The sequence below is a fragment of the Symphodus melops genome, assembly GCF_947650265.1.
Source record: "Symphodus melops genome assembly, chromosome: 6".
NCBI classification, from domain to species: Eukaryota; Metazoa; Chordata; class Actinopteri; order Labriformes; family Labridae; genus Symphodus; species Symphodus melops.
This window is the reverse complement of record NC_136696.1, coordinates 22,219,247-22,246,769: the sequence shown is the minus strand read 5'-3', so window position 1 is coordinate 22,246,769 and position 27,523 is coordinate 22,219,247. Positions and strand designations below refer to the sequence as shown.

Genomic DNA, 27,523 nt, shown 5'->3' with positions numbered 1-27,523 from the left:
TTTGGCGGCATCAGTGTTCAGTCTTGCGGGGGGGGGGGTCCCCTCATTGGAATGCCTCCCATCCCTTTTCCAGCTCACACCTGTGAGGCAGAGTGCCCATCAGTCTCTCTCAGTGCGAGCTTCGGCTCCATCCAAAGAGGTCGCGGATGACACAAAAGGGCACAGATTTTCCCCCGTGCCAATTTTCCGACCCTCTGTGTCTCCCATACTTTAAACCATGGCCTAATGGGCTTCCCACTTCTACTTCTGTTTTGGTTCCCCTTTGAGTGTTTTATCAAAGGCCACATTCAGTTTCCATCCCAGTCACAGCCTCTAGCTGCATATCAAGCTACACTGAAAACCCAGCGAGCTGCTTTCTGGGTCATTGGTAACACTTCTAAGGGCCTAAATGCCTATCAAATCCAGCAACCATGAACCAGGAATGACTTTAAGCCAAGGGCAAAGTGTGCATGTGTGTAACTGTGAGATTGAAAGAAAGGACACTGTAGAAGGTTGCGTGACTTTGGACAGTTTTCTCCCTTTCCTCTGGATGGTCTTTCTGTACCTCTTGCTCGTCTTGTCCCCGGCGTGCCACTCAGTTTAATGCCCTTCCAGATAAAACAATGCCAGTAAACTTCCTCTTTGTTTCTCTCCCTCCTCTTCTTGCTGATAACCACACTATCTAAAAGTAAGCCCTGGCAGCACTCCTTGTCTATTCACTCCCCTCCCCTCCTCCCCTCCTCACCTCCCCATCCTCTCTCCCGGTATGTTAGGGTGCATTGTGTGTAATCAGTAGATATGGGGGGAGAAAAGGGTGGGGTTTTTTTTGTGGTTTTTTTTTACTTTTCTTTTCCAGGCCAACCACAGGAGGAGTAGGTGGAGGCGAGGGCGAGAGTGATTGCGGGTGGAGGGGACTGGCGCGTATCTGCTGACTGTCACTTCTATTTAGTGTGCTTGTTCTCAACTGCCTCCCCTGTATGCCCGGACCTGGCTCTCAGTCAGCCCAAGGTCTCCTTTTGTTCAGACTCCAACCCTTCTAATCCACAAGCCCTTTCGTCTACAGATATGCTTTAGTAATTACATGGTATATTTTCTTGCGATTGACTTTTCCTATAAGAGAGTTCACATCATTTCTGAGGCTTATGCATGTTTCTGTTGAGTTTCCATATTGTTGATGTTAGGTTTTGGCTTCATTCCCCCAGAGAGCGAAGAGGAATGAAATCACAATAGTCCACACGCTGCCTCTCTCCGTGTTCTCGGTCTCTATCCCTCTCGGGCTCAATCAATTAATAAAGCTTGACATTTTATTGGAGAAAACAAATAAAAGTGCTTTGTTAGGGGGGGGATCGTCTCGTATGCAAAAAGCCTCTCTTCCAATTTTTGTGTGCGTCTGTTTGTTTACATATCATTGAATGCCCTCATCCCCGGTCAACAGCGCAGCCAAAAACCGTAGGCCTCAAAGGAATTCAGTTTAACGCTGTGCGTGTGCCTTTTCGAAAGGGCAGTGCTGCGCCTCTGGTTGTCGAAGTCTGTTAAGCAGAATAATCAGTTCTTTAATTAACAAAAGTGAGTTCAGAATATCAATTATGGCTTTCCTTTATCTCCAGTCATGTCGCACCGAGAAACAATTATGACTGATTGGGGGTTTCTGTTGCCTCTCGCTGGTGATGATTAGTTACTTTTTTTTTTTTTTTTTTTGCTTATTAATCATACATTTTCCATAAATATCTCCCCCTTCTGCCCTCCACTCTCATTTGTGTTTCCTTTACAAGTGGTCCAATGCTTCTTAGTTCCCTTAAATCATGAGTTTGCGAGCGAGATGTGTGGCAGTGTATTATCATTCCCAGAGCCTTAGGGGCAGGCCAGAATTGTCTCATCCCAGTCCAGACACGCTCCCTATTCTGACAAACATCTCCCCGTCGCTTGCTCAAACTAAAGCTTCGAGTCCTGACGGCACACAATCCATGCACACGAACCTCATTCAGCCACACTTTCAAACACTCCCCCAGTCTCTTTTCCCTGCTTCTCTTATTGTCATACAGCTTTGCACAAACACTCTCTTGACTTCCAAAATACCAGGCCCTGGGGTTTCTTTTCTTTGCTGGCTGGGGTAATGACATGGTTGTGGCCCCTTGATGTAGTCGCTGTGAGACAACAGCTCAGCTTCACTATCACACCTTACTGTCTTGTTTGTGTGGAGTGTTGTAGTCTGCCCATGGTCACACTATCATCACCTTTAGCCTCCTGAACAATGTTTGTTTCACTTCATCTCTTCTCTTCTCTTTTTTTTTTTTGTTTTTTGTTACATCCCTTTATTTCGTTCCTGTCTGGTTGAAAGAGCCCTCTTGGTTTCACTTCCTCCTTGTGTTTGGAAATAATTTGTCACGCTCGATCGTCACCGACTTGGCTAGAATTTCATTCTCTTCCAGTTACTGAGGAGTTGTTTGCATTCGTCTGTTGGCCCGTCCAGAGTGGGTAAAGGGTGCAGTGGAGCCAATTACAGCTATTGGGGTCTGTGGGCAGTAAGCGTAGCATGGCAGTGGTGGGTGTGATGGGTTTTTAATGGGACTGAGACACAGTCACCGATGTTAGGGCTGTTTTTTTTTGGGGTGGTTGGAATGGTCAGAATGTGATAGTCATACCAGGAGAGTACAGACAAACATGAATCTGTTACCGATCAAGCACACTCGCAGCCAGGTGGTTTCCAGGCAGTGCTTTGAATCACGTTAGTTGCGCTGGTTTTACAATTGAAATTAAAGTGTTTTTTTTTTTTTTTTTCCTGTCTGAAAACCAAAACACAATAAAATGTCTGTGCTGTTGGGGTTAAGTGCCTTTGCCTCCATCTGTTCGTCACATTGTGCAAAGGCTTTTTTTTTCTTTCTCTCCTGTTGAATCCAAACACAAAGTGGAAAGAGAGAATTTAATAACCCTGAGTTTTCATTTCCCCACACTCATAATTGATCTGCTCGTTGTTTGTTTGTTCACACTAGGGGTTGAAAGCAAAGATTCCTCCTCGAGAAAGTATTCTTCGGAAGTTATCTCTCGAGTAATGAAAGTGTCTCATCCTCCTTGTGTTTGGAGCCACTGTGCCATCCTGCGTCTAGCTACAAGCAGGACGCTAAATGATATGACCAGTTCCATTAGCTAGATGTTTGTCTGTTCATACGGCTGTATCTTCCTGATAGCTAAAGTGTTCTCTGCTTATTAACTGTACTGTCATATGCTCTTTTGTAAGGATGCACATTAATCTTAATGCACGGCAGTACATTAAAATTCTTTATAGCGGCTCATATTGAATCCCAAGAGGTTTGATCAGCTTATAAATTAATGAGCGGAATCTAGTGCAGCATTTTTTGCTTAGCTCAGTGTAGACTATTGAAGAAGTGATTTGTATTCGTGCAGCTTGTCGCTCCCCTGCCCTATTTGCACTCGTCATTCTGGACAAGGGGTTGTTATCAGAGGGCCTGAATGAAACAGCTGCCTAGCACTCTTCACCACAGCTCCGTTCAAGTCCTTCTTCGCCTTTGAAAATGTTGTGTTCTGCCTGTTGTGTCAGACGCACGGCTCACTAATGGCTCCTGGCTCTGATCCAACCTTATCTCACATTCTGAACCTGGCTTTGGTTGCATCAGGGTCCTCTCAAAACTCGGAGACTTAACCTGGATCGTGCGAGCTGTATAGCCGCCAGCTTCTGCGAGCGAACCAGGAGCGGCGGAGGCATTTCGAGGGTAAACCCCACCCTGTGGACTGCTGCGAGAGGGGACGGCTAGCACCTGCCAGTTCGAGCATGCAAATATTTAGCGATAGGAAGGTTTTCAGCGGAGCCCTGTGGGCCAGCCTCACTGTTATTTCACTACATAAACTAACCTAGGCACGCTGAGATGGTTTTTTTCCTACAGTTCAGCTCTGCCCTCTCACTGCCCTTGACACAGGGAACTGCTATTGAAATCAAGTGCACGTACAGACTTGCCAGCTCCATGCCACTAGCAGCTAGTCTGTCTGTGATTTCACTTGTCCACGCTTGTCTTCCCTCCCCCCTCAGACCAGCATGTTTTGCTGTAATACAGCTTACGCCTTTTGTTTAGAAGGGCATTAGCCTATATTTGTGGCTGCAAAGGCGCTTTGTCATCTAGACCTGGGAATGGCTGCTCCAGATGGGTGATTAGTCACTACCTTGTGTGTAGTAGAATATGCGAGAGAGCTGCGGATGACTGTGTGACCTTAGATTGATGTGGTTACAGGATGACGAAAAAGACAGCCAAAACAAAGATTTAAAAAAACCCAAAAAACAACAGGCGCTTGTATTAGTTTCATGTCATGCTTTTCTTTGTGTGTGCACAGATGTGTAGTTTGTGTGTTCAGCATGTAATGGCCTTACCCCTCCTTCTCCCTACTCGACCTGAGTACTCACATTGCCAATGCAATCTCATCTCTAGCTCTAGCTCTAGCTCTAACTTGGCTAGTTGGCCTTCCATCAGCAATTTGGAGAGTGGCTCTCATGCCTGTAGGCTGCAGTAATGATAGCTCTTGCAAAAAAAATATCCCAGCTGTTTGCTCACAAAGTATGCAGGGGGAGGGGGGGGGGGGGAGAACTGAAGATGGGGAGGAAGAAGAAGAGGAGGAGGATGAGGAGGAACGTGTCACAAGCCCTCTATTGTACAGCTGCAGTCTCATACAATTTCAGGAACGGATCTAACAAAAGCAAGAACACGTGCACCATGAAAGATTAATTGGTTTCTGTTAGCTTGAAGTCTCATCATCACCTGCAGCAGTGGAGGTAGGGAATACAGAGCAGAAACATGTTGCCTGGTTTTGGCAAGTCTAATAAGGCACTAGGGAAAGGCGTTTTTCAATCTCTGGCCGCTGGCTGACAATAAGTTACCAAAGTCGAGCCCACCAGGCTTTAAAAACTGAAGCTGAGATGCTGTTGTTTTTGTGCTCACCTGTTCCAGTTAGCATGGTGACGGCTCATCAGCTGGCACTGATTGCACTGTGCACATGGTTAACAGCCCATTTATAGGGTGTGTGTGTGTGTGTCATGGCAAGCGTGTGTGTAAACGTGCATTGGGAAGTGTGAACAGCCGTCTAGCACTTTGCGTGTGTGCGTGTGTGTGTGCGTGTGTGTGTGTGTGTGTGCGTGTGTGTGCGTGTGTGTGTGCGTGTGTGTGTGTGTGTGTGGGGTACACCACTGTTCAGACACATCTGCCCAGCATTAATTAGTTTTGCCTGGCACAGGGACCCACTAGTCTCTCTGGTGTTTAATAACAACCTCGACAGTGGGCATTTATCAAGGTCTCAATATAGCGGAAGGATCGTTCATTTATTTGGCCAAAATCATTTTAAAGTGATTATCTTCCTTTTTATTTTATGGAGCCTGCTTCCAGAGAAGCTCCTGCGTCCCTGCATGCTGGGGCACGTAGAAACACAAACCCTCTCTGCTCTACATATTTTGGCTCCTATTCATTCCTCTCCTGTTTTTCTCTTACTCTCTCTCTCTCTCTCTCTCTCCCTCTCTCTTCTCACTTTTTCTTTAAAGTCACTCATTGTATTAATATGGCATGTGTTTGACCCACATTTCCAGGCCCTTGAACGCTTCCAGGGCTCTTCCTTCCCCTTTTCCTTTCAAGAAGGAAGTGTGCCAGGCAGAGTGATAGGGGCTATGTTTTGTGTTGTCTTCGTCACAGTTTAACAGACTCAAATGGGACAACACTTGCAATGTCATACTTTAAAACTTTTTTTAAAAAACAAGACAAAAGTAGACTCACTCACGAATTCTTGTTAAAGCAGAGTTCTGTTAGCAGTTGAGCTGCTTAATTTAATGATGCAGTTAAGATTTCCTTTGTAAAAACATGATCTAAGACATACCAGTTGATGTATATATAATTGATGTTACATGAACAAGCAATGCTTTTCACTATGTTGATGCAGTAGGATGAAGCTCAAGCTATCAATCAGCTGCACTGAGATTGCTCTGTGGTTGTGTAAAGAAATGCATTTTGTATTTATCTTGAGCTCAGGTGAAACATGTTACAAACAGGTATTCAGAGCTTTCCACAAGCACTGGTTATCAGCCAAACCGCCGTCGACTCCCTCACTTTATTTTCATTGTTGATTTTGATTTAAAAAAAAAAAAAAAAAAAAGTTTTACTCGCAAGCTTTCCCCGTACTGTACATTTAAGAAGCACTTACCTTTGCTAAAATGATGACCATTATCAAAAAGATACCTGTCCCTTCTGTGTCACCGGACCCACCTGGGAGGGGAGCTCAGTGTTCAAAATATTTGAGGAGAAGAAGTGTTGCATTTTACTACACAGAGATGAATGCACAAGCATTCAAACGCTATTTTGATTTTTTTCTTCAGTGTTTGCTCTCTCTTTCTCTCTCTCTCTCTCTCTCTCTCTCTCATTGGCCTCTATGGTTCAGTGGATGTGTAAAACATGAAGAACAGCAGATAAACATCAAAAACCTCGAGGTTTAGCTAATACTCACCCTTTGATCTATCACAAGATTACTATCACAATATTAAACTATGTGACTGTATGTCATGTGGAAGTGACACTCTATATGTCGGACCATACGGGGGGAAGCTGGCCGTAAGCTCTGGTTCCCAAAAAGAAAGGGGGAGCCCGTCTCATAAAACAGAGGAGTGGGGCTAAGTGTGAGAAATGCTATGCTACCTAAATGACTCCTCCTTTTAAATCGTGTCCGTCCTCCCCTCGCCTGGCTGCAGTGCTTTCTAATCAGGAAATGTTTTCACTGATGAACCAATATGAGCTGACACGCACCTTCCCCTCCCTTTACCTATTTGGTTCTCTCCTCTTCCCCTCCATCCTTTCACATCTGTGAGTGTTACCTGACGAGACTCATTTGTCAACCCTCCCCCTCGACCCCTTCTCTTCCCGTCTGCCTACCCCCGCCACCTGATCCTTCCCGCCTGTTGTTCCGCCAGCGCCAGTGGAGCTGAAGTGTCTGCTGCGGGTGTGTTCGAGCGAGCAGGGAGTCTGACGAGATGGAAAACTAAACTGAGCAGAGCTGAGGTGCATACAGGTGCAGCTCCTCTTGCAGCCTGAGGGAAAGCTGTCAAAGTCCTCTCTTTCTGGCTTTCCTTCTTTGACTCGACCCCACTGTGGCCTTTGTATGTCTCACTCTAGTCTTACTCAGGTCGAGCAAAGCACATTTTCAGGACAGGAAGGCCCCAAGGGGCACAGCGCCCACAGGGAGCATCCCTTCCGGCTGTTGCTCCAGCTGTTGCTCGTCGTCTGCTCTCCAACTTCTGAGCTTTTTTTTTTTTTTTTTTGCATTGTACGGATATTGTTTTTGTTATTATCTCTGACTTACTACAAGGACAATTTCCCCATAAGGGATAATAAAGATTTCTACCACTTCTGTGATATATTGCGCGCCAGAAGGGCCTGAAAAAGATGGTGAGGAATTCAAAAGCAGCAGGAGCATCAGCTAACGTTGCCCCCGAGCTCTTCTCGCGAGCTGAGTGAATGCAAATGGACCTTTTTTTTTTTTAAATAAAGCACAATTCCCCAGCCATAATAGTCTGCATTCCTAGCACAATGCAGCATCGCACCATATCCCCTCAGTCAATTCTTCAGCTACTTCCTTTTTGGGTGGGATTGGCTGTCGGATGCTCCTTCTGTGAGCTCACTGAAGGAGACGGCTTTGATTTTTAAGGCAGACTTGACCAGATTAAAATAGAGTTGGTCCAGGGCCGCATGGACGGGTGGCTTCCAGCCATCATCTCATTTGTGTTTCTCATTGTTGCCTGCAGCTCCCCTCCACTTTTTGTTCTCTCCCCTCCCCTTTTTGTTTGCCTCACGCTTTCACTCAGTATCTGGCCAACGATTGATAAGACCCGCTCCCTGACAATGCTTGGCAGCGCGGCTCAGAATCGGTGGAGATGGCGCTCGTGCATTGTGGCAAAGTGTGCATGTCTGCTCAGGGTTTAGGAAGGAGATGGGGATGCGACTCACGTCATTGTTTATCTACTTTTTTCCCGCTTCCAGATGGCGCTCAGCAGAAAGAATGTGCTTCTTAACGTTCTCCTTCACTCCCTCTCTCTCTCTCTCTCTCTCTTTCCTCACTCCTTCTCATTCCCTCGTCTCTCCTGTGACTCAGTCTGTTGTACGGACTTGGTTCCAGGTCCAGAACACGCAGCATGAGGTGAGGGGGAAGGTGATGAGAGAGCCAGGAAAGGCAGACTGGGACTTCAGAGGGAGCCATGGAAAGTCAGGTGGTTGTCTCTGAGTGTCACCGTGTGTGTGTGAGAGAGAACATATGTGCTGGTGATTATACTTCTGAGACTGCAGCACTTTCTCATCTCTTTTATGAGCATTTGTGAAACCGAATCACAACGCTTGAATACGCACATTTGAAACCCTTGACACATTTTTTTTTTCTTTTTTTTCTCTCTCGAGGTCATTGAATCATAAAAAATCTCGTCTAAGACAACAATTGAATTGACCAGCCCAGGCCCTCTTAGCCGTCTGGATTGATGGACGGTCAATTCCAGCAGCGGGAGATAATCACAGCGTGTCAGCCTCCACCGATCCAAACTCTTATCAGCGTCTGCCTACTGCCAGCACGCCACAAATGACCACAGGGACATGCATTTCAGTGTATTGTTCCAAAGCCCTGAGGGCGGGAATGTGTTTGTGCGTACTAAACTTAGCTTTCAACCGACTTTTGCGACTGTGTCCCAACAGGAACACATTCACCTGAAATGCACCTTCACCACAGGGGCACTTCAATAAAACTCACTTCCCATTTTTGCAGAGTGCATACACTTATGATAAGGCAGCGCTTTCAGATGTTTTTTTTCTCTTCTTGCTTGCTGCCTCTTTAGATGAATCATGCACTGTCTGGAGTGTCTGGCGATAAGCCTTTTCTGTAAGAGTCTTAAATCAAAAACCTCTGACTTTAACATGCCAGTGGTGTCGGGTAAGCTTCTAGCATGGTCCTATGGCAGAATGACGTGTTTCAAGTGTCCTACTTTTATTGCTTTCAGCATCCCAGAGTAATCAAATCAGATGACTTTGCAGTGTGTGTGTGTGTGTGTATTTTGTGCAACAATGGACTTTCAAAAAAGTCTCCATGTTTCTGGCATCCACTCTGTCGTCTAAAGGTCTTTGAGGGTTTATATGTGCCAGACTGATCCGTGCTAATTGTGGCCTAATGGTGAGCTGTTATAGCGAAGAGTGGTAAAAAGCAGTCAGTTGTTGAGGCTTGCTGCCTTTTCCTGTGCGGCCTGATTACGCTGTCTAGTTAATGCACCCTCCGCAGATACAAATGGAGGGTGGTTATTGCGCCAGGAGAGACAGTCGGCCTGTCAAAATCACACCCTCTAACAGACAAGAGAGGGAGATAAAGAGAGATGGAAAAGACTGAGAGGGAATTTATTCTGGAGAGCCAATTTTACTGAGGGGATAGAAGCGTGGCAAAGCAATTATGAAATATAGCTTTCTGTTTCAATAATGACCTTTTCTCCACAGGCTTTATATAGGCCAGCATAAGTGATTTAGAGAATGGTCCCTACTGTGGTATAGATGATGGCCTATGGATTCCTAGGAAGTGCAATGATGGTTTCCGGTGAGAAATTGCTCCTCACTTTCACAGTGTTGACAAAAAATTGAGGGTTTGGAACTTGGGACTTTGGTTTAAGAAGTTTTGGGCAATTCAACAACATGCCTTCCAAAGTTCTTATGATGCAGGTATTTACTTAGAGTTGATGTGGGTGTGTGTGGGTGTACTCCTATATTCAACTGCTGGAACTGTTCAGGAGAAAAATGCACACTCTCATGTGGGCTGTTTTTCTTTCACAGTAATTAATCACCAGAGGATCTCCTGATTATTTCAGCCCAAGATTCATTTCCATAGAAAAATCTCTTTCAGCACAACTTTAGCTGCAAGTCACACATGAAAGCCCAGCGAAACATGGCCTCAGCATTGCTGCCAGTTGTGCCGAACACCCACACTGCTTACTATGCATCTGTCTGGATAGATACTCTGCAAGCCAGCAGCTCTCCCAGCAGCTGAGCCAGAGTCAGGGGAGGAAAAACAAAAAAAAAAACAGGGGTCAGGAACTGAAGAAGTCCTGTCTGACCTGCTAACATATGAACCAGACACTGGAGGAATGTCAAAGCTGCTGTAAACCAGAAAACATGTCCGACCCTGCAGAAAGCATACACAGGGACCTAAAATATTAATGCTTGACACCTGAGTAACAGTCATCAAGTCTTTCATTAAGCCAGCAGTAAAACATGCAGCAATCGAATGCAATTTTTTATTTATTTATTTTGGCCTTCATGCCAATAATCCTAAATAAAAGGACAGTACATAGTATATGAGATCGGGACAAGAGAGTGAGGTTTGACATGCAGCAAAGTGTAGTGGTTCCACGTGGAACCCGGGTAGACCTCAATGAGGACGACAACTCCAGTGATATAACCTCGAGGCTATCCAAAGCTCCACGTTAAGCTGAGTCTGAAGCAGAAAAGCTCTGTACCTGAGATCTGGCTGTTAGATAGAAGCATCAGCTATTCATTACTATTCACACCTGACTCCTGAGGCCGTCGTAATGAGTTGTATGTTTTGCCAAATATGTTGCCTGTCAGCCCAGCATTGGAACATTCTGCGTTACGATATAACTCAATATGGACACACAGAGCATTGTGAAGACGCCGGTGTTAATGAGAAACTTTCTTATACAGTGTTTTAACCAGTTTTTTATTACATGATAAATTTCTTTTGAAGAGATTTAGAGCTTTGTGGATAATTTGGCAAAAAGTGAAACAAACACACAAACAAGCACCAACACACAAACAACAGGCAGAAACACTTCCAGACCCTGCTGATATCTCGAGTCCACAGGAGAGCATTGAGGGAATTCTAGTAATTGTTTTGTTTTTATATCATTGTGAACTTTGCCTTGGAGAGGTGGGGATGACTGTGCAATAAGTCTTTTCCTGCTCAACACATAGTTGACTATAAAAACGGAATGGCCATTTTGAGTCTGGGTGTGTACATTTGAAAGCTTGCCATGTTGTTTCTCCAGCTTCGCTTTGATTGCAATGATGCAGCTCAATACAACATTAAACTGAGAAAATACAGTGCAGTGGGTCTTCTAATGTTGTCATCCCTATCATTGCATCCTTTGCAGAATTGTCTTCCATTGAGTGTATTGCAAATGCATAATGGAAACATGCTGACTGAAGAGAAAAAAATACATGTAAAGCTGGAGCTTTTCCGAATTGATCATTTTCAAGGGCAAAAAAATAGACTTGTCAATTAATGTTGTCTTGTGAATTATTCAAAAAACATCACGGTGCTCTTGAGGTTTACCCGTCTGTAGCAATATAAAAAGCAATTTATAATGTTTTTTTTTTTTTTTCGTCCACACAGATTTTGTGGTGCCTTGCTACTTTTTATTAACAATGTGAGTCTGGACTTGTCACTTTAATGAGTTTTCATATGGAGGATTGTTGAAAATTGCAACTAAGTAAGTGCAATGAATCCAGTTTACTTCCAGCCCAAAACACACTCCGCACATACACCACAACACTCAGCTGTCGTTAAAGGGAAGCCCCCCTGCGGTGCCAGTGTACAGCTATGCTTGACTCCACACTCTTATTATCATGATTGCTTTGGAAAGGTGGCGGGACGCTGCATCCATTCACTCAGCCAGACGGCTTTATAAAGCATTTGCCGATGGTTCCCAGTGGGGCCCTCATCAGCAGCGGAGAGCGCTGAAGCTTCTCTGGACTCTTCTCTCTGAAGTGACAATGGTTTTTTTCTTGAGATAGAAGGAGAAAAGAGTGAGGGTAAAAAAAAAAAAAAAGATGGCCGCCAAGCAATAGGCATCTGTTCAATACCTTCTAGGGAGGTCATCCAGGAAGTAATGAGGTGAAACGCTGCAGCAGAGCAGTAGCTGTCAATCAGTTTGGACATTGTCGGGTTATAATGAGTGTCTGTTGTGAGAGGTAAGCACCTACATAACTAGGCGTCTTGGGTAGATGTAGACAACCTTTAGCCTCCTCCTCTGCCTGCCTCTCTTCCACTAATCTTCTTCATCCTTCATACTTTTTTCCTCCTTACTGAGAAACAGGCAGGTAATGCTACCATGGACCATTTCCCGAGGATAATCCAACATCTGTCTTACACGTCTCTTGCTTTGGCATTAAAACCTTTACTCCCCCCCCCCCCCCATCCTCCCCACCCTCTTCTTCATCCTCCACCTTTACCTTCTCTCCATCTTAACCCTCCCTTTCTCTGCTAGCGTCACAGCTGCTGAACGATTTCCTCTCACAGGGAGGCTCCTCAGAGTCAGTGTGGCAGTGTCAAACGAGGCTCCTATTTAAGCTCATTAAATGTTTCCAAGAGAATAGGAAATCAATGGTGCATACCGGTGCGCGAGAACTTTTCTCTTAATTTAATTTCCCCTCCCCCTTATCTGTTTGCATCACTCTTTTCCTTTTTTTTAATTTTTTTTTTTATCATTCTTGCTTGTTCTTTCTCGCCCTGTCGGTCTCTGTAAAGTGGTGCTGATGGGTGAGGGAGAGAGGGAGGGTGTTGGAGGGGAGGGCTTTAAAACCGTCGCCTTCAGAAACCATTTCAGACTCGTATTTGTGACAGGCACCATGGTGAGAGGCTGTCCAGACCTCTCAGTGTTGTTTTGCACTCGATGCACGGAGAACAATCGGAGGGAAAGTTTTACCCACTCTGACCTCAGCCCTGAAGTCTGAGCCTTTGTTCAGACCGTGCTGTTACAGCAACAGGTTCCGACCAGTTCAGAATCTTGCAGCAAAAAAACCCGTGGAGGAGTATGTGGTTAGGTTTAGAATCCCTAAAAAAAATCCACTTCACCTCCTTCTAGTTTGGACCGTTAATCAAGACTTCAGTATTTTTCCATCTTCTGTTAGTTTTTTTGTCTTTTGTTAAATTTTCTGTGTGTGTGTGTGTGTGTGTGTGTGTGTGTGTGTGTGTGTGTGTGTGTGTCTGTGTGTGTGTGTGTGTGTGTGTGTCTGTTTATGTGCATGTCTGGCAGGGCTCTGTGGTGTGTGAAACTATACTGCCTGGGGGCTGGGCCCACACCTTCTCCGGAGCTCCTGTAATTGCTCTTTTGGGGCCATGTCTCTGGCTCTGAGCCTGTCTCCATCACTCTTACTCCATCTCTCTTTTGCTCTTTGGCCTCTTCCCTTCTTACTTTTTTTTTTTTTACCCTCACTCCGACACCCCCCCCCCCCCCCCCCCTCCAATCGTCTCTCCCTGCATGGCTCATTATGGCTGATCCCCACCTGCCCAATCTGGGAATTCTCTCTCTCTCTCTCTCTCCACACACGCACACGTGCATGGATATAGAGCCACTCAGCAGTTTTTCAGAGCTGCCTGTCCCTTGGATGTCTTGTGTGCTATCTACTATAAAACAGCTTTGCTAATACTGTTTAGCCAAGAAGTGGAAACAATAGCGCCATGACAGTTTTTTTTTTTTTTTTTTTTTTTTTTACTGCTCAGAGTGAAAAAGGGACACTTTCTCCTCTCCATTCTGCTTTTCTAGAGAAGTTTTTTTTTTTTTTTTTCATGAAACCCTGTCGCTTCAATCATAGCTTCTGGCTTTGTATACACACTCTCCTCAGCCCCAGGCTCCCAACCACAGACCCAGCCTTCTCCATTTCCATCCAAGCCCTCCCTCCAGCCTGTCACCCAGCAGCCCCACCATGCTTCTTCTCCAGGCAAGGGGGCTTACTTTGAAGGATAATGGATGTGGCCAGTTGCAGCTGCTCAGCAGCCGGGGCACTATCATAGGAGTTATCTAAGGGCCTGAGTGGCCTGTGATGAATGGCTCAGAGCTGTGTGTCTCCACCGATCAATAAGCCACTAGCACCAAGATGAGCTAGATGCCCCCTTGGTCCCACTTCCCCCCTCTATTCCCCACATATATCTCCCTCTCATAATCTCCCACTATGTTTGTGAACTTTTCCCTCCAATTCACGGCCTGAATTGCCCCATTGATCTTTTATCCTCCGTTTGCTTTAAATAAAGGGCCAGTATCTCCACTCCACCCAAGCATGCAATGTTTCTGACAGTGGTTATTGCGCGACTGGCGGCAAAGCGCACAAACATTACTTTAGCCTGATCGAAGGCTCGTAATCCGAGAGCTGAGAGAATGAAAGCGAGAGTATGGAGTTGCTTCCACCGCCCTGGAGCACCGCTGAGGCTTCCATCACCAGGCTGATGCAAGCAGAGGTCCCATGTGGGTTTACACACTTGTAATGCAGACAAACACATGCATACACCGAACAGCCTTGCTGTCAGGGCTCATTGAGCGCAACCTGTCCCAAAGCACCACCAACAGCCCCACCCAGGCTGAATAGAAATGGGATGTTGTCAGTTTCCTCTCTCCTTTGTCTCATTGTTTTGCACAAACACATGTGAGGTCTCTGCAGACCACCAAAGCGTGTAAATTTGTATTACTCCTGCAGCACAACAGGTGTGCCAGAGCTACTGTATGTTGGTTTTTGATCTGTTTCTTTCTTTTTTTCGCTCTGCAAGCCCAGGCTCTGTTGGCGAGGGATTTGCGATGAAAAGAAACAACTGGATATCTCTCTCCCCCTCACTCTTCCTCTCCTCGAGGGACTTTCAGTAGTCTGTATCTTCCTCTCCTCCTCCTCACCATCATCTCTCACCTCTCCTCCCACTCTGCTCCCCTTCTCTTCCCCTCTGGCTCTGGGTTTTCTCTCTGATCTCTCATTGTCTTTGTCACAAAGAGCAGATTCTCAGCTTGGTAATTGCATGTCTACTGGCCACCACACCTGTTGCTGTCAGTGCAGGGATGTGGGACCGAGAGGGGAGCTGTAGCCTTTGGCCTCCATGGTTCTTGCTCACCTCACCACCACCTTTTACGGAGTGGAAGAAGCCTCATACTAGACGCCATACATGTGTGGTATAGGGTGCTCTCACAGTTGATTGTGTTTATCTCTAACCTTGAGCATCACATCTGGAATTTGTGTCTGTGCAAATGCATCTGTGTCTCTTCCTAAACTTGGCTCACTTTCTCTCTCCCCCCCCCCCCCCAATCCTCTTCTGTCCCTGTGTCCTCTCTCTCCCCCATCCAGAGCCCAGGCCCTTAATGAAGCTGGGGGTCAGCGGCAGTGTGCGGCTAATTGGCCAAGTTTGCCCGGGGCTTTGGCTGCCAGTGATTGAACTATCCAGCGAGGGCCCACTGTGTAGTCGCTGCTGCACCCTGCTCCGTTCCACTCCAACAGCCAAGACGCTCCCTGCACCCCCGTCCGCCTCTGCCTAGTAAGTAGCACCCCAGGTTCATCTGTTTTCACGTAACTCCAAAGTAATAGGACATTCTCTTTAGTTTTAATTCCATGCAACAGTCCTCAGGCTCTTCTCCTTTTTTTCTGAATCACTTGTCCTACATGTCATCATGTTTTTTTAGATACATAGCTCTAGTTTTCTATCTGTGGTGTTCCCGATAATGGCATTAATTCAATCAGCTTTTATGTCCTCCGGTACTACTAACAGTAAAAAGCAGTTGAAGACTCAACTGTTTAGACTTCCTGTTGTTTGATCTCTGGTTGCTTTTGTGTTACTTTCTCTATTTAATGTCTTTCTTCCAATCTTTTATTTTGAAATCTAAATGGACCTAACTTACCTTCTAACAATACAGGGTATTAGTCAATGCACAGATGTGTTACTGTATAATACCTTATTACCCCCCCAAAAAAAATAAATAAAAAAAAATAAAATCAAATAGGTAAATAAAATAAAATGTATATATATGGAAATAAATAGGCAAACAACTATCTGAAAATTAAAAGCAATCTGAATGTGTGTTTGGCTAGAAATAAATCCAAAAATGTGGCAGTGTTCTTCCCTCAGTGTTTTTGTAATATTGTGTGACCCAAGGATAAGGGCTCTGCTTGGCATCAGGTCATGCCTTGGTATCTGAATTGGTGCATCTCGTTCTCAGTCTGACTTTCATTCCCACACTCAGCCCCAGCATTTTCTCACTTTCCCACTCTCCTCGGCTTGTGCCACCCTTACACTCTCTCTCCACACTTGCCACAGTGGGATTCGGGCAATTACTACGGTCCCCCATTGGCCGGCAGCCAGAAGAAGAGAAAAAAAACAACTTCCATCCCCTATTTCTCTCACAATGGGCTCAACAGTCAGAGCCATGACCAAGCTGTATCCCACTGTTCTGAGCTAACAGGAGGGGTTGGAGGCGATGTTGTGGAGGGGGGAGGGATGGTGGTGGCTCTAATTAGTCGAGGCTCCACTTTCTACTCGTTAAGGCAGTCCTGGCTCCCATTGTTTGGCTGTCAGTGCAAAAGTAGAGGTAGTGGGGCGATGGTGAGCTCTGGGCAAATACTAAGGGGAGGGCAGAGAAGGAGGGAGACCATCTCACCTGGGGGAAACACAGGCAAGGGTCAGCCCCCTTGTGCCACATTAAACCTATATAAACACTTTCTGTTATTATGTTGACAGAAGTTGAACATCGCTGGCAAGTAAATTGTCAACAGTGTGTGTTTGTTTTTCAGGAAACAATGGACCAATTATAAGTCAAGCCTTAGCCTGCAAGTTTGGCTACGTTGTTGTCTGTCAAAACTTTACTTGCACTCCCTCGTTCTTTTCCTGTTCATCAAAGGCTGCAAGTGATTACATTTAGCCCGATGCTCATTAAATAAAGTTCCCCAGCAATTAACTGTTGCAATAATAGTTTTATGTAGACAGCTGTAAATTGTTCTCCTGCTCATAGAGTGGAGAAGTGAAAGTTTCTGGAAGTCACTCAGTTGATGATATAAAATCAATTACTTTACTTTTATTTCACTGAGTGTGTCCCATAGAGATTGGAGATGTTTCAAGGAAAACCAGCAAATGAAAGGTTGCAAAACACAGTTTTAACAATAAACTGTCAAACTCACTGAGCGGAGTAAAAACATGAAGTGATCAGCTGAAACATGAAGACAGAGAGAGTCCAGCGTTTTTTCGGTTTCCCACCTCAAACATTTGGAAACATTCGGGGGAGCTCAGTTTTTTAAGGGTTCGTTTGCAGATTTTTACAAACACTAAAACCTTTTTTTTCTCAATTCAGCTCTGACTTTGGCAGCATCAGTTTTCACCATGTTTAAAAAAACGAAATGAATAAAAAAAAAGATGAAAAATACGAACAAAATGGTGGACTGTTTCTGGTTGATGGTCACCTCTTTAACTGTATCTGTTTGTGGTTTACCATAAAACCCAATCTGCCGTTAAGCCTCAGGACTTGCCGGTTTTTAGTGTGCTACTCTTGTCCATCTGTTTAGTGCTTAGCTTGACAGACAACTCCTTTTCTCACTCATCTCCTCCTTAATCAGTCGTTTGCTGAGGTCAAAACTCTACTGCTCCACTTTCCATCACATATCCTCCAGCTCTGCAAGCCTGCCAGCCTGCCCGCTGGTGTTCAAGATAAACAAAGTATGGCTCGTTTTGAAATGTAGTGTACCCCAGTTGTGAATTAATAGAACAGGGGTGGAGAGATGCTTTTGCTCGGAGCACCTAATCTGCACTTGCGACCTGAAACGGAACATGGTAAGGATTGAAGCATCCTATTTTTGGAGTTTTGTTCACTGTTTTTATGCCTTTTGTTGTTTGTGCTCTTCAGCTCGTATTCTCGAAGATGGTGTAAATGTCATGGTAATGGCATGCTTTTTGGTATCCTCAAGGATTAGGAGGTGTCAATCATTCCTCCCATGAGGCTTTGCCTTGGTTCAACCCCAGAGCGGCGAAGTACTTGGGGATGAATGAATTAGGGCGCACAAGAGCAAAACAAATGTGTTTTTTTTGCAGCAGTGAAAGCCAATAGTTTTGTTTTCCAATCTACAACACAGGCTTTTTGTTATCTGCTGCTTCACTTTTAGATGCTTTGGATGTTCATTTGTGCTGTCAACTTCACACTTTAGTTCTTGTGAGAGATAACTGTTAAGTTTTTGCTTTTTAAGTGCGTCTTCGATGGAGGTAGCAATAATAAATAAAGGAAAACACAAACCATGTTCTCAGTGGGCATACCTTTTTACAAAAAGAGAAAAAGGGAATGTTGTTTTTGTTTATAATAAATCTGTTGGCATTTTACAAACTGTGACACTTTAGAAGTTGGTTCAGGTTATTAAAGTGGAGAGAAGCTGTTTAACATCAAAAGTCCTTTTATATGATGCCTTTGAGTCAGAATTGAACTATGCATCCCCAGAGATGAGAGTGAATAATTCATTTGTCTCACTAAATCAAAGTAATGGTGCAAACTTTAATGTCATTCATCTCGAGAAATGGTCACAGGGGTTTGTGAAAAGATGATATGCCACGTGATCTAATGCTCTTAGTTCTGATAAGTAAAAAAGAAATGTATCATCCTACTGTTTTTCTTCTCGTGAACCACAGGTGATACAAATGTTTATTTTATTCTGCAGTGGTAAATGCATTATTCAATTTCAGCCTCTTCGAAGTAATCACCGAAGGAATTGCTGAACTTGCACATCACATACAGAAATGATTAAAAGTGGCTTGAAAAATGCCCCCTCCAAACATGCCTCCTAAATGATAAAAGGGGACACAGGGAGCCTCATCACCAGCCTAAGCCTGATGTCACTCAGCGAACGCGTCAAATGCCACGTCCTTGCGGAAACCAAATAATATAAAACACCATGTCCCTGAATCATCCTCCCCTTCCTCTTCTCAACTGAGACTCTCCCAGCCCCAACGTCGTACTGCAGCCCTCGAGCCCTCCAGTTTTCCATCGCCCCCTGTGAACATCCAAGCTGTCGAGGCTGACTGGGCAGAACCTTTTCTTGCCAGGGCACAGTTGGAACAGATCCGGCCTCCGGGCCACATACACCGCTCCTCTCCAGCCCTCGCAAACGACGCCTGCCCAGCGCAACTGTCATCTAAATGCAAAGCCCTTTGGATCACGACGGTAGATTCCTTTTGTACACACTTAATCTCTTTTCTTGGGACTGCTTGTCCTATTGGATAGTGATGGCTTTACATGCTTTAAAGCCTGCTGAGCATGAGCTTCTGTTTGAGCTGGTTTTGTGATTCATTGAATTTCCACTAGATCAGGAAGCCAGAAAGAATCTTTGTTAATAAACAAGGTGTACGATTGTAGAAATCTGAATAGATGAGGCACATGTCTTCTGTTTGGTTCCAATATTTGAGGATTATAGGCTTTTCTTGTACTCAAAGGCATACTTTTTGAAGCTCCAAATGTGTTGAAATGGTTATTGTTCAGATGATGGTATAGGACCTGTCTGCTGAGTTAATCGCCCATCTGCACCCTTGAGGGCTGAGAAATGTGGCCGTCAGGCTTTATGAGAACATAAGCTAAACAGACAGGCCCACTTTAAGTGGAGGCACGTTAAGAGACAGACTCCAGGCGAGCCTCTCGAACAGTTTCATATCAAATCCACAGACGTACAAATCTCCTCAATGATCTGCCAAGTTTCGGCAGAATTCACTGGAGCAGGAATAGCAGGATTTCACACCCCCGCCTTGAGCTCCCCACTCACCCCCGCTCAGCCATCACTGGACGACGCTTGGCAGCAGAGGGTGATGGGAAACATCTGTGAATGTCAGTGTGTGTAGATAGTTGCACACACTCGCCAAATAAAGAATTTGTTTTTTTGTTCTGTTTTATTATTTATGGAAGCATCTTTTGACATGTCAGCAGACGAGTAAATTATTAGACCTCACAGTGGAATGCATGAAATATGAATGCAGATACAACATGCAAAGTGTTTAAGTAGTCAAAAGCTCGGGGGCTGATGTTATAGAGTTGATTCTGTAGCCCTGTTGGCAGATAAACAGGCAGAAGGAGAAGAGGAGATAATACTGCACTTCCTTTGCAGCTCTATTACTTCCTGTGGTTTGCCAAGAGGAAGTGAAGACGGCCCCCTGTTGGCTTTGTGTTCCTAATTTTACTCTGTTTTCTTTGCTGTAACTATGTTGTTTGCATGCTGACTGGAAAATTCTCTCGAAAAAATGAGGGGGAAAATGATTCAGCAGGTCCTGTGGATGCTCCCTTTGCAGCTGCCAGTGATGTGACGGCTCCGAGTCACTGAAGTCTCTTTTATTTGGGTATGCTAAGCTTTATAAATAATGAAATGGAGCCAGTAATTGGTGGTTCTTGGTAATTAGGACCAAGCTGTCAGCTACTGAAGTTGCAGTCTGATTGCGCTGAAACACTGAATCACGAAGCCAGTAATTACTATTATCTATGGGGGTTGTTGACACAACAATAATCCAATTCTTAACCAGGATAACAGAGCTTATGTTTACTCTCCCTATTTTAAAGAGGTTCAGCTAAAATAATGTCAAACACTTAAGTTGCTAAGTATTTCTGTTATGCAGCAAACGTCAAACTATTTATAGAAGGAGGATCCTCTTCAAATGTGCGTCTTGGTGACGACGTGAAGACCTTGTCCATATTTTCATTAGTCAGTCACGTTCTCCCTGTGAGGATAGGGATGCTGAACCACAAACAGCATTATCCACCATCTCTGCAGGTTTTCTTATACCCCTGTAATCCTGTCATTTCATTCATAGATACTTCCAGGGTTGTTCTATCTACCCGCCTGTCTCTGCTCCTCTGTGTGAGAGATTGGATTCCCCCAACTCTCCTCCTCTTCCATCTTGCAGCACACACGCACAACGGCGCGAGCGCACATTCCCGTCCGAGTATTCGGTCATCTCTCTTCAGATCTCAGTCGCGTAAACGAGCTGGTCAGACCCAGTGATTTATAGGGTGGAGGACAATGGCATCGTATACACTGTGTAGGCGATGATTCCCGGTAGCAGATAATAACTTGCCCTCGCTCAAGTAAAATTCTTTTCATCTTGCTCGAGACTTACAAGCAAAGCGTTTGTCCCCAAGAGATGAGGGAAGTGAATGGCCTCAAAAGCAGAGTACCCAGGTGACATTTTCTCTTCCTGCCATCATGCAAAGTGATGAACCCCGCGAGAGCCACTCACGACTTTATGCAAGAAAGTGTGGCGCGTGATTACTGGATGAGTGGAAAGGTGGCAGCTTGGGGGGGGGACGCAAGGGTGAGTAAAAGAGAGACGAGTTGCTTTTCACCTGCACGGAAGCACAACAAAAGGCAACTTACACCGACTCTTGATTTAAACGTGTGGCAGCTCGTTGCTTGAGGCGTGATGGACATTTAAAGATATTGCGGGGAGGAGAAAATGGCTTTTTCAGTATGTTATTTATGGTGAAGACATTATATTCATTTGATTATAATAAAACATCCATTACACTCTGAGTGAACGACATGGGGAGGTGAGGCCGGCAGAGTGCAGCTCAATGCAATAACAACTGTGCGTCTGCTCTAAATGAGCCATGGAAAAGAGCTGGTTCCTGTAGATATTAGTTTCCTTTGTAGGGTTTCTCAGATCTGGTGATATGCTTTGTGAGGAGTAATAAAGAAATATATCTGTTTTTATTGTGCCTTGGCGACAGAGTTATGTTTAGAGCTAGTATAAAGAGCTGGAACATAGCATAAAATGATATTATGGCCCATTAGGTGGAGGCCCGAGCTAAGCGTCACTAGCGGTAACTGAGGACTGGGGGTAATGGGGCCGCGGCGTATTGTCTGTGATCTGCTCTTTCACTTCTCACTGATTGAATCGTCTACATCAGCGGCACTCCATCTCCTGGGGAACCGGAGTAGCTGAGGTGATTTTGGCTGAAGACATCACTCTGTCAAACCTCGGAGATAAGAGAATAGGGTGGTGAGATTGGAAGCAGGGCGCCCTAAAATGTAAAGGAGAAGGGACATTCAAGAATTATAGCAAGAACTTATTCAAAGGTGTCTGATAGTTCCATATGGGAATAGAAATCCTCTTGTTCTCTATCGCTGCACATGGAGTCTCATGTACTGTAGCTAAACAACAATAGACATGGTTTACTTCAGTATTTTATCATTCTGTAAATAAAAGAAAATGTCTGTGTACGCCTGCTCTCAGCCTGCACTCTCGGAGTGGTTTTATTGTGGTACAGCTTTAAGTCTAAAGGTTCAAAGTCTCTTGACCTTGTATCTCTGCCTCTCAGGTTTAGATCTCTTCAGAGCTGACCCTGTTCTTTTGGGGCTTTCCCCAGTAGGGACAGGTTTAGGATCAAACAGCTGCTCTGTCTGACTGGCAGCACCTTAAACGGGCCCTTCTCTTACTTAGGGCCTAGTGCATGAGATACTGTAATGAAGGAGTCTGCTAAGGTTTGGGAGCAATAAATTAGCATACCTGGCTTCTCAGGAGTCTCCTGCTCAAGAATGTTTTACACTCAAAACCTCCCTATAAACTCAGCTTCACCTCTACTTATATCAACCCACACCCGTCCATGTGCCAGTTGAATAGAGAAACATTGTGTCGAGCAGTTAGTTTATCTGCTCTCCTGCGCAGCCAGCACGGAGGCTCGGGAAGTAATCTGATCCAAGCAGGCAAAGAATTTCAGGCATCCTGAAAGGAACCAGATGTGTGTTTTTGTTCATGTCTTTCTCATGCGTTCTATCTGGGATTTTTAGTTGCACATAAGGCACATACACCTTTCTTCTGGGAGACAGACAGACAGACAGACAGACAGACAGACAGACAGACAGACAGACAGACAGACTCACACACACTCACACACACACACACAATCACACACAATCACAAGAAGTCTGGCTTTCATAACAGAACTTGATGATATGATAAGAAACAGGACCGGCCAGACATGGCCACTGCTGACTTGTTTATGTTAGCTTGCTGGCCTGCCGCACCTCTTCCCTCACATAGATTGCCACGCAGATTGGGTTTCTTGTATTATTATTTTTTACATTTGATGAGTAACAAACAGACTTTATTTTACACTTTAAAATTGGTTTCCCTCATATGTAGTGCTTATTCTTATATGCATGTTAGATTATTTATTACCTGTTGAATATGTTAAATTTCATAGGCTTGCTCAGATAACAATATGCTGCAGAAATTATGGCTTTGCTGCCAGGAATGCAAGTATGTCTCCAACTGGCAACTACCGCACAACAACAATATAGAAATTATTTCAAGGACATGAACAGTATTAATAGGCTACACCAAAGGGGGGTGCTATGTGTGATATGACCTGAGATTTATATCAAGGCATTTATTTAGCTTTTTACAATATTGGCTAATGTCGTAAAATATTGAATGGATCACACATATGAATTATATATATGTTATACTTTAGTTTTCCCACTCCCACCCCATTCTCCACCTCAAATAAGCCTGAAATGCGATTCACAACTTAAAGTCTTAATACGTGAAATGGAAACATTTGTTTAATACTGTACATGGTCCCTTTACAGATAAAAGTTAAATTACACATACTGCACATACTGCTGGCAAAATATTCAGTGGACCGCCCAAGTTAACCCTGAGATGTTTTCAGTTACAAAATCACCATACAGAGCTACTTTTATGTACTTTCCAGTCCCACTTTGGCTGGTTGTCTGAGTGTGTTGTCTTACTGCAAACTGACAGTGAAAGTATTGCAAAAATCCAAGTCGTGGCAGAACATAATAGAGGTGCCGGTTTTGAAACGAGTTCATCCCCCCCACCCCGCAACCACCACTACTTCCAGTGGGTGTCCATGCATTTAGCAGGTGTCTTTTGAACTACAACACTTTCATCTATCATTGATGTTAGTAATTATACTTTTGTTTTCTTTCCCATAATATGTCAACATGTCTGCCAAGCAGGGGTTGGAACATGGAGTAATAGAAATCGGTTATGTATTTACAAGGCTGCATGCTCTAGTTGTTCGATGTTATTTTGTCCTTTTAAATGTGGCCATTTTCAATCTGAAAACTGTCAACATGAAAGTGTTAGAAAACGGTTAACATGACCAACAGGTTTCTGGCATTGCGCCCAGATTGCGTAAGTGTTGACCCCAGGGCTGTGGCTTAAGCACTTAGATGGTTCCGCCAACAACACATGAAGGCTTTTCAAATCTATTCGTCGTCCAAAGGCTTGTTTCTCCTTCTTTTTGGCTCCACTATACCGTCAAAGGAAGTGGTGTTCATCGGCCGGGTTTTGCAGGCAGGAATGTGTGACTAAGTGTGTGTGTGTGCGTGCTTGCTGTCTGAACATGTAGACCCCATATCAGCCATCACCACAGGAAATGACCAGCCGCTTGCTTTGAAGTCCCAGCAGAGGTTTTCATTATTCCTACTATCTCCGGAGACACAAGGCGGCAGACCCTCTGCCCCCCCGCCCCTTACATTACTGATCCTCTGCACTCACCCTGCGCTGCACCCCTCTTCGAGTCTTGCCACCAAACTACTGTTAGAATGCAGAACAAGCCTCTATTAGCATAGAGTATGCAAGAACTGGCTGCCACAGGGCACAAACCTCACTGCAACCCTCATTTCTACTCAGCACACTTGCCTGAAAAGGCTGAGAGGGCACGTGTAATTGCATTTTATTTTTCCCGTGCAGAAACTCAAATGCATGATACAGGAAATTCTTAGATTTCCGGCCCTGGCCCATCCTTCCACTTCCACTTTTCTCAGTTATTCCCACTTGCCTCACCGCTCATCTCCACCCTCTTCATACCTTCACTTCCTCTCCTTATGCTCCTAGCATATCGAAATGTGTGGCGGGCGGAGATTAAATTAATTGGTTGTTGACGTAGCAGTCTGCATGCCCTCATGGCGTACTGCTGTGGAAGGAAGTACTGGCACAAGCTTGCCAAAACTTGCTGCAAGACTGCCAGCTTGTGCTTCACGTGCCACACTCACTATTGCATGGAATCAAATCTTTTAACACACAGTTTGATACACAATCCGCTTACATATACATACTAACAACAATCGTCTTTTCTACAGTGGTTCATACAATATAGATGTAGAACTTACTGAGCAGGGAGGCAGATGCGTTGTTTATCTGCCAGCAGGGCGCATGCCAAAGCAGCATGCCTGGGTTTGGGTGTGGTTGAAATCTAGGTTAGGAAATCCCTTGTTGAGGTTATTACAAGCAGTAATGCTAATGAAGCTTTTGCTCCAGTAATGGCATTACCAAGTGGAAATGCTAACCAACACGTTCTAATCAAGCATCCCAATCTTCAATGACTTTTCTTGTATAATAGCCTTTTAGGGAATATGGACCATGTGTAGGTCTTCACTGAATTTTAAAGTCCCTATTGTGTGAGGTGGCTGAGAAAATGTTGGCTATCTTGGTCCTAAAGCTGGTAAACTGTTTTAGACCTGTGCCAATCATTGCGGTAGTTCATATTGTAATTCAGTGAGTGACTATAACCCTTTTTTATATAACCCTCATTTTTGAAAATCTGACACATCTTTCAGTGCATAAGTTGGGAAATGACAGCTGTCCAGCAATGAATTTGGCTCAGCTTGATGTTCCTGCCTGTGAAAGCAGTTTCCTTTTTTTTGCCGTTCTTTTATATAACTTAAAGAATACATGATAAAAAAAATGTAACCAGACATACAGTACTGGTTTTCAGGATTCAGTGGCTGCAGAAATCATTGTTATTGACGCATTTTGGCAAGGACTCAAAAAAACATTTAGGATCGATACCCAAACCTACTCAGTCCAGCTCTTCCATTATGTGAGCGTAGCCTGTCATGTGATGTTACTTACGTTTTGGCTGTTCAGAAGTTGCCATTTGTTCCCCCCTTCACTGTTTGATCAGTGCTGTGTGTCTGTGGCTTTCTGACTTCTCTGTTTGGCCTTCTCCCTCTGTCCTGCTGGCTGGCTCTGTCTGATTTATGACAGTCTGGGGCTAATGGTACAGAACCAGGATTTGTGTCTGTGGGGTTGTGACTGGATCGGTGCTGGCTCATTGGCCTCCTCACTTCTCTTTCTCAGCCTCTCTCTCTCTCTCTCTCGCTCTCTCTTTTGCTTTGGATGAGGTGAGAGTCAAAGTGAGATGGCCGGTGAGCGACTCGGCTGCTGATCAGCACCCCAGACACTCAGACACATTCATCTTCACCCCCTCCCTCCTACTCTTCTCTAAGCCAGAGGAACCAGGCTGCAGGCTGGCGGGGGAGCCAGCTCACCTTCAGACAAGGCCATCAGACCTCAGACCTCGCCTCACCTTTTATCCCTTTTCATCCCTCACACTTCCAGGCCTTTCTTAACACACTCACACATTCTCATTTTCCCTTCACTCTGCGTCCCTCAGTGTCATCACTGAAGACTAGGCCAGGCTGCAAGGCAGGCAGGGGGCCTCGTATGTGGAGCCATGTTAATTAGCATGGGGAATCTGGAGCTAAAGCCACGTTATCTCCTTCCTAAACACCCCACTCCCTCTTTACACCCCCTCATCTCTTTCTGTCTTCCTCTCTTCCTTGTCTTATGTCTCTGGAGGTTGCCTCCATCACGCCGCTTGCGTCGCCAGGTTTGTGAAGGATGTCGCTGCCAGCTGTCTTTTTCATGGACGGCTGCCAACCTCTCCCCGTATCTTCCGTCCGTTGTCATTTCCTCATTTATTCCCATCTCTCTCTCTCTCTCCCTCCCTCCTTCTCTCTCTCTCTCTCTCTCTCTCTCTCTCTGCCCACCTCCTGCCGTTTATCTGTTAATGAACTATGTGTCTTGAGCCTGTTTCTGTTTTCCAGCCTTGTCTCTGGGAGCTTCCTTTTTTTCATTTCGGTGAGGACACAGTATTATGGCTCTCGTTGGCGCAGAGGTACCAAGGTCGGGCAGGGCAGAGAGCGCCCAGGTCGGGATGACAGTCTGTGTCCACCACGTCGTGCCAGCTCTGCAATCTGTGAGCAGTGTGTTAAGCACAAAACAGACACTATATTTCCCCCTCGGCCTCGCAGCGTATGCCTTCTTCAGTGGCCTGGTAAAGGTCAGAAGAGCATGGGCGGACAAAGAGAGCTTTATATCCAATTTCGAACAATGAAAATCGCAATCGATTGGCAGATTCTCCTCTGCCTTCCTCTCTTTCCATCACATGATATTTTTGTGGGGGATGCACTCCTGCCATGGTGCCTTCAACCCTGATCGAGGTCTTTGCTCTGTGGGTGAATTGTTGCACAAAAGACTGTGAAAGACAGAAGCGAAACCCTCCGCGGAGTACTTTTTTTTTTTTTATGCGCCGTTCAATGCAGAATTGGGAAAGTGCGGCCGATCCAGCACACGCGAGCTGCGGGGTTTTGGGACTTTGAATTAGTCCATCTGTGTGGCTTCATGTCTATCTGTGTGAGTTAACGCGAACCTATTTGTGTGTGTTTTCTGTAGCTGAGTAGCCCTGCCTCCCCTGGTGTGTGTGAGGGCTGTTAAGCTCTCCTGCACTTCATTTGACCCTGGCCTCATATGAGGTGTCAAAGCAAGCCGAGTGTAAAACAGATGTATCCCAAATAAAGACATAAAAATCCTCATGTCAAAATGAAACAATCGCTGCTGCAAGCACACACACGCGACACACTTACACTGAGTCAGTCATTCCTTTTGTTCACACTTTGAAACTTTCACTCTGGAGAATTCTGGCTTTACAATATACCCACTTGGCCTTTGA

At 45.0% G+C, this 27,523-nt stretch overlaps 1 protein-coding gene across 1 annotated transcript in view; it reads left to right on the top strand.

The window, feature by feature from the left end:
* Positions 1-27,523, top strand: part of plxnb2b (plexin b2b) — a 121,268-nt gene that overhangs the window by 10,848 nt on the left and 82,897 nt on the right. The window contains exon 2 of the mRNA XM_079347077.1: positions 15,099-15,285. The gene's annotated coding sequence lies outside the window, so the exon portion shown is untranslated. The remainder of the gene's footprint in view (positions 1-15,098; positions 15,286-27,523) is intronic.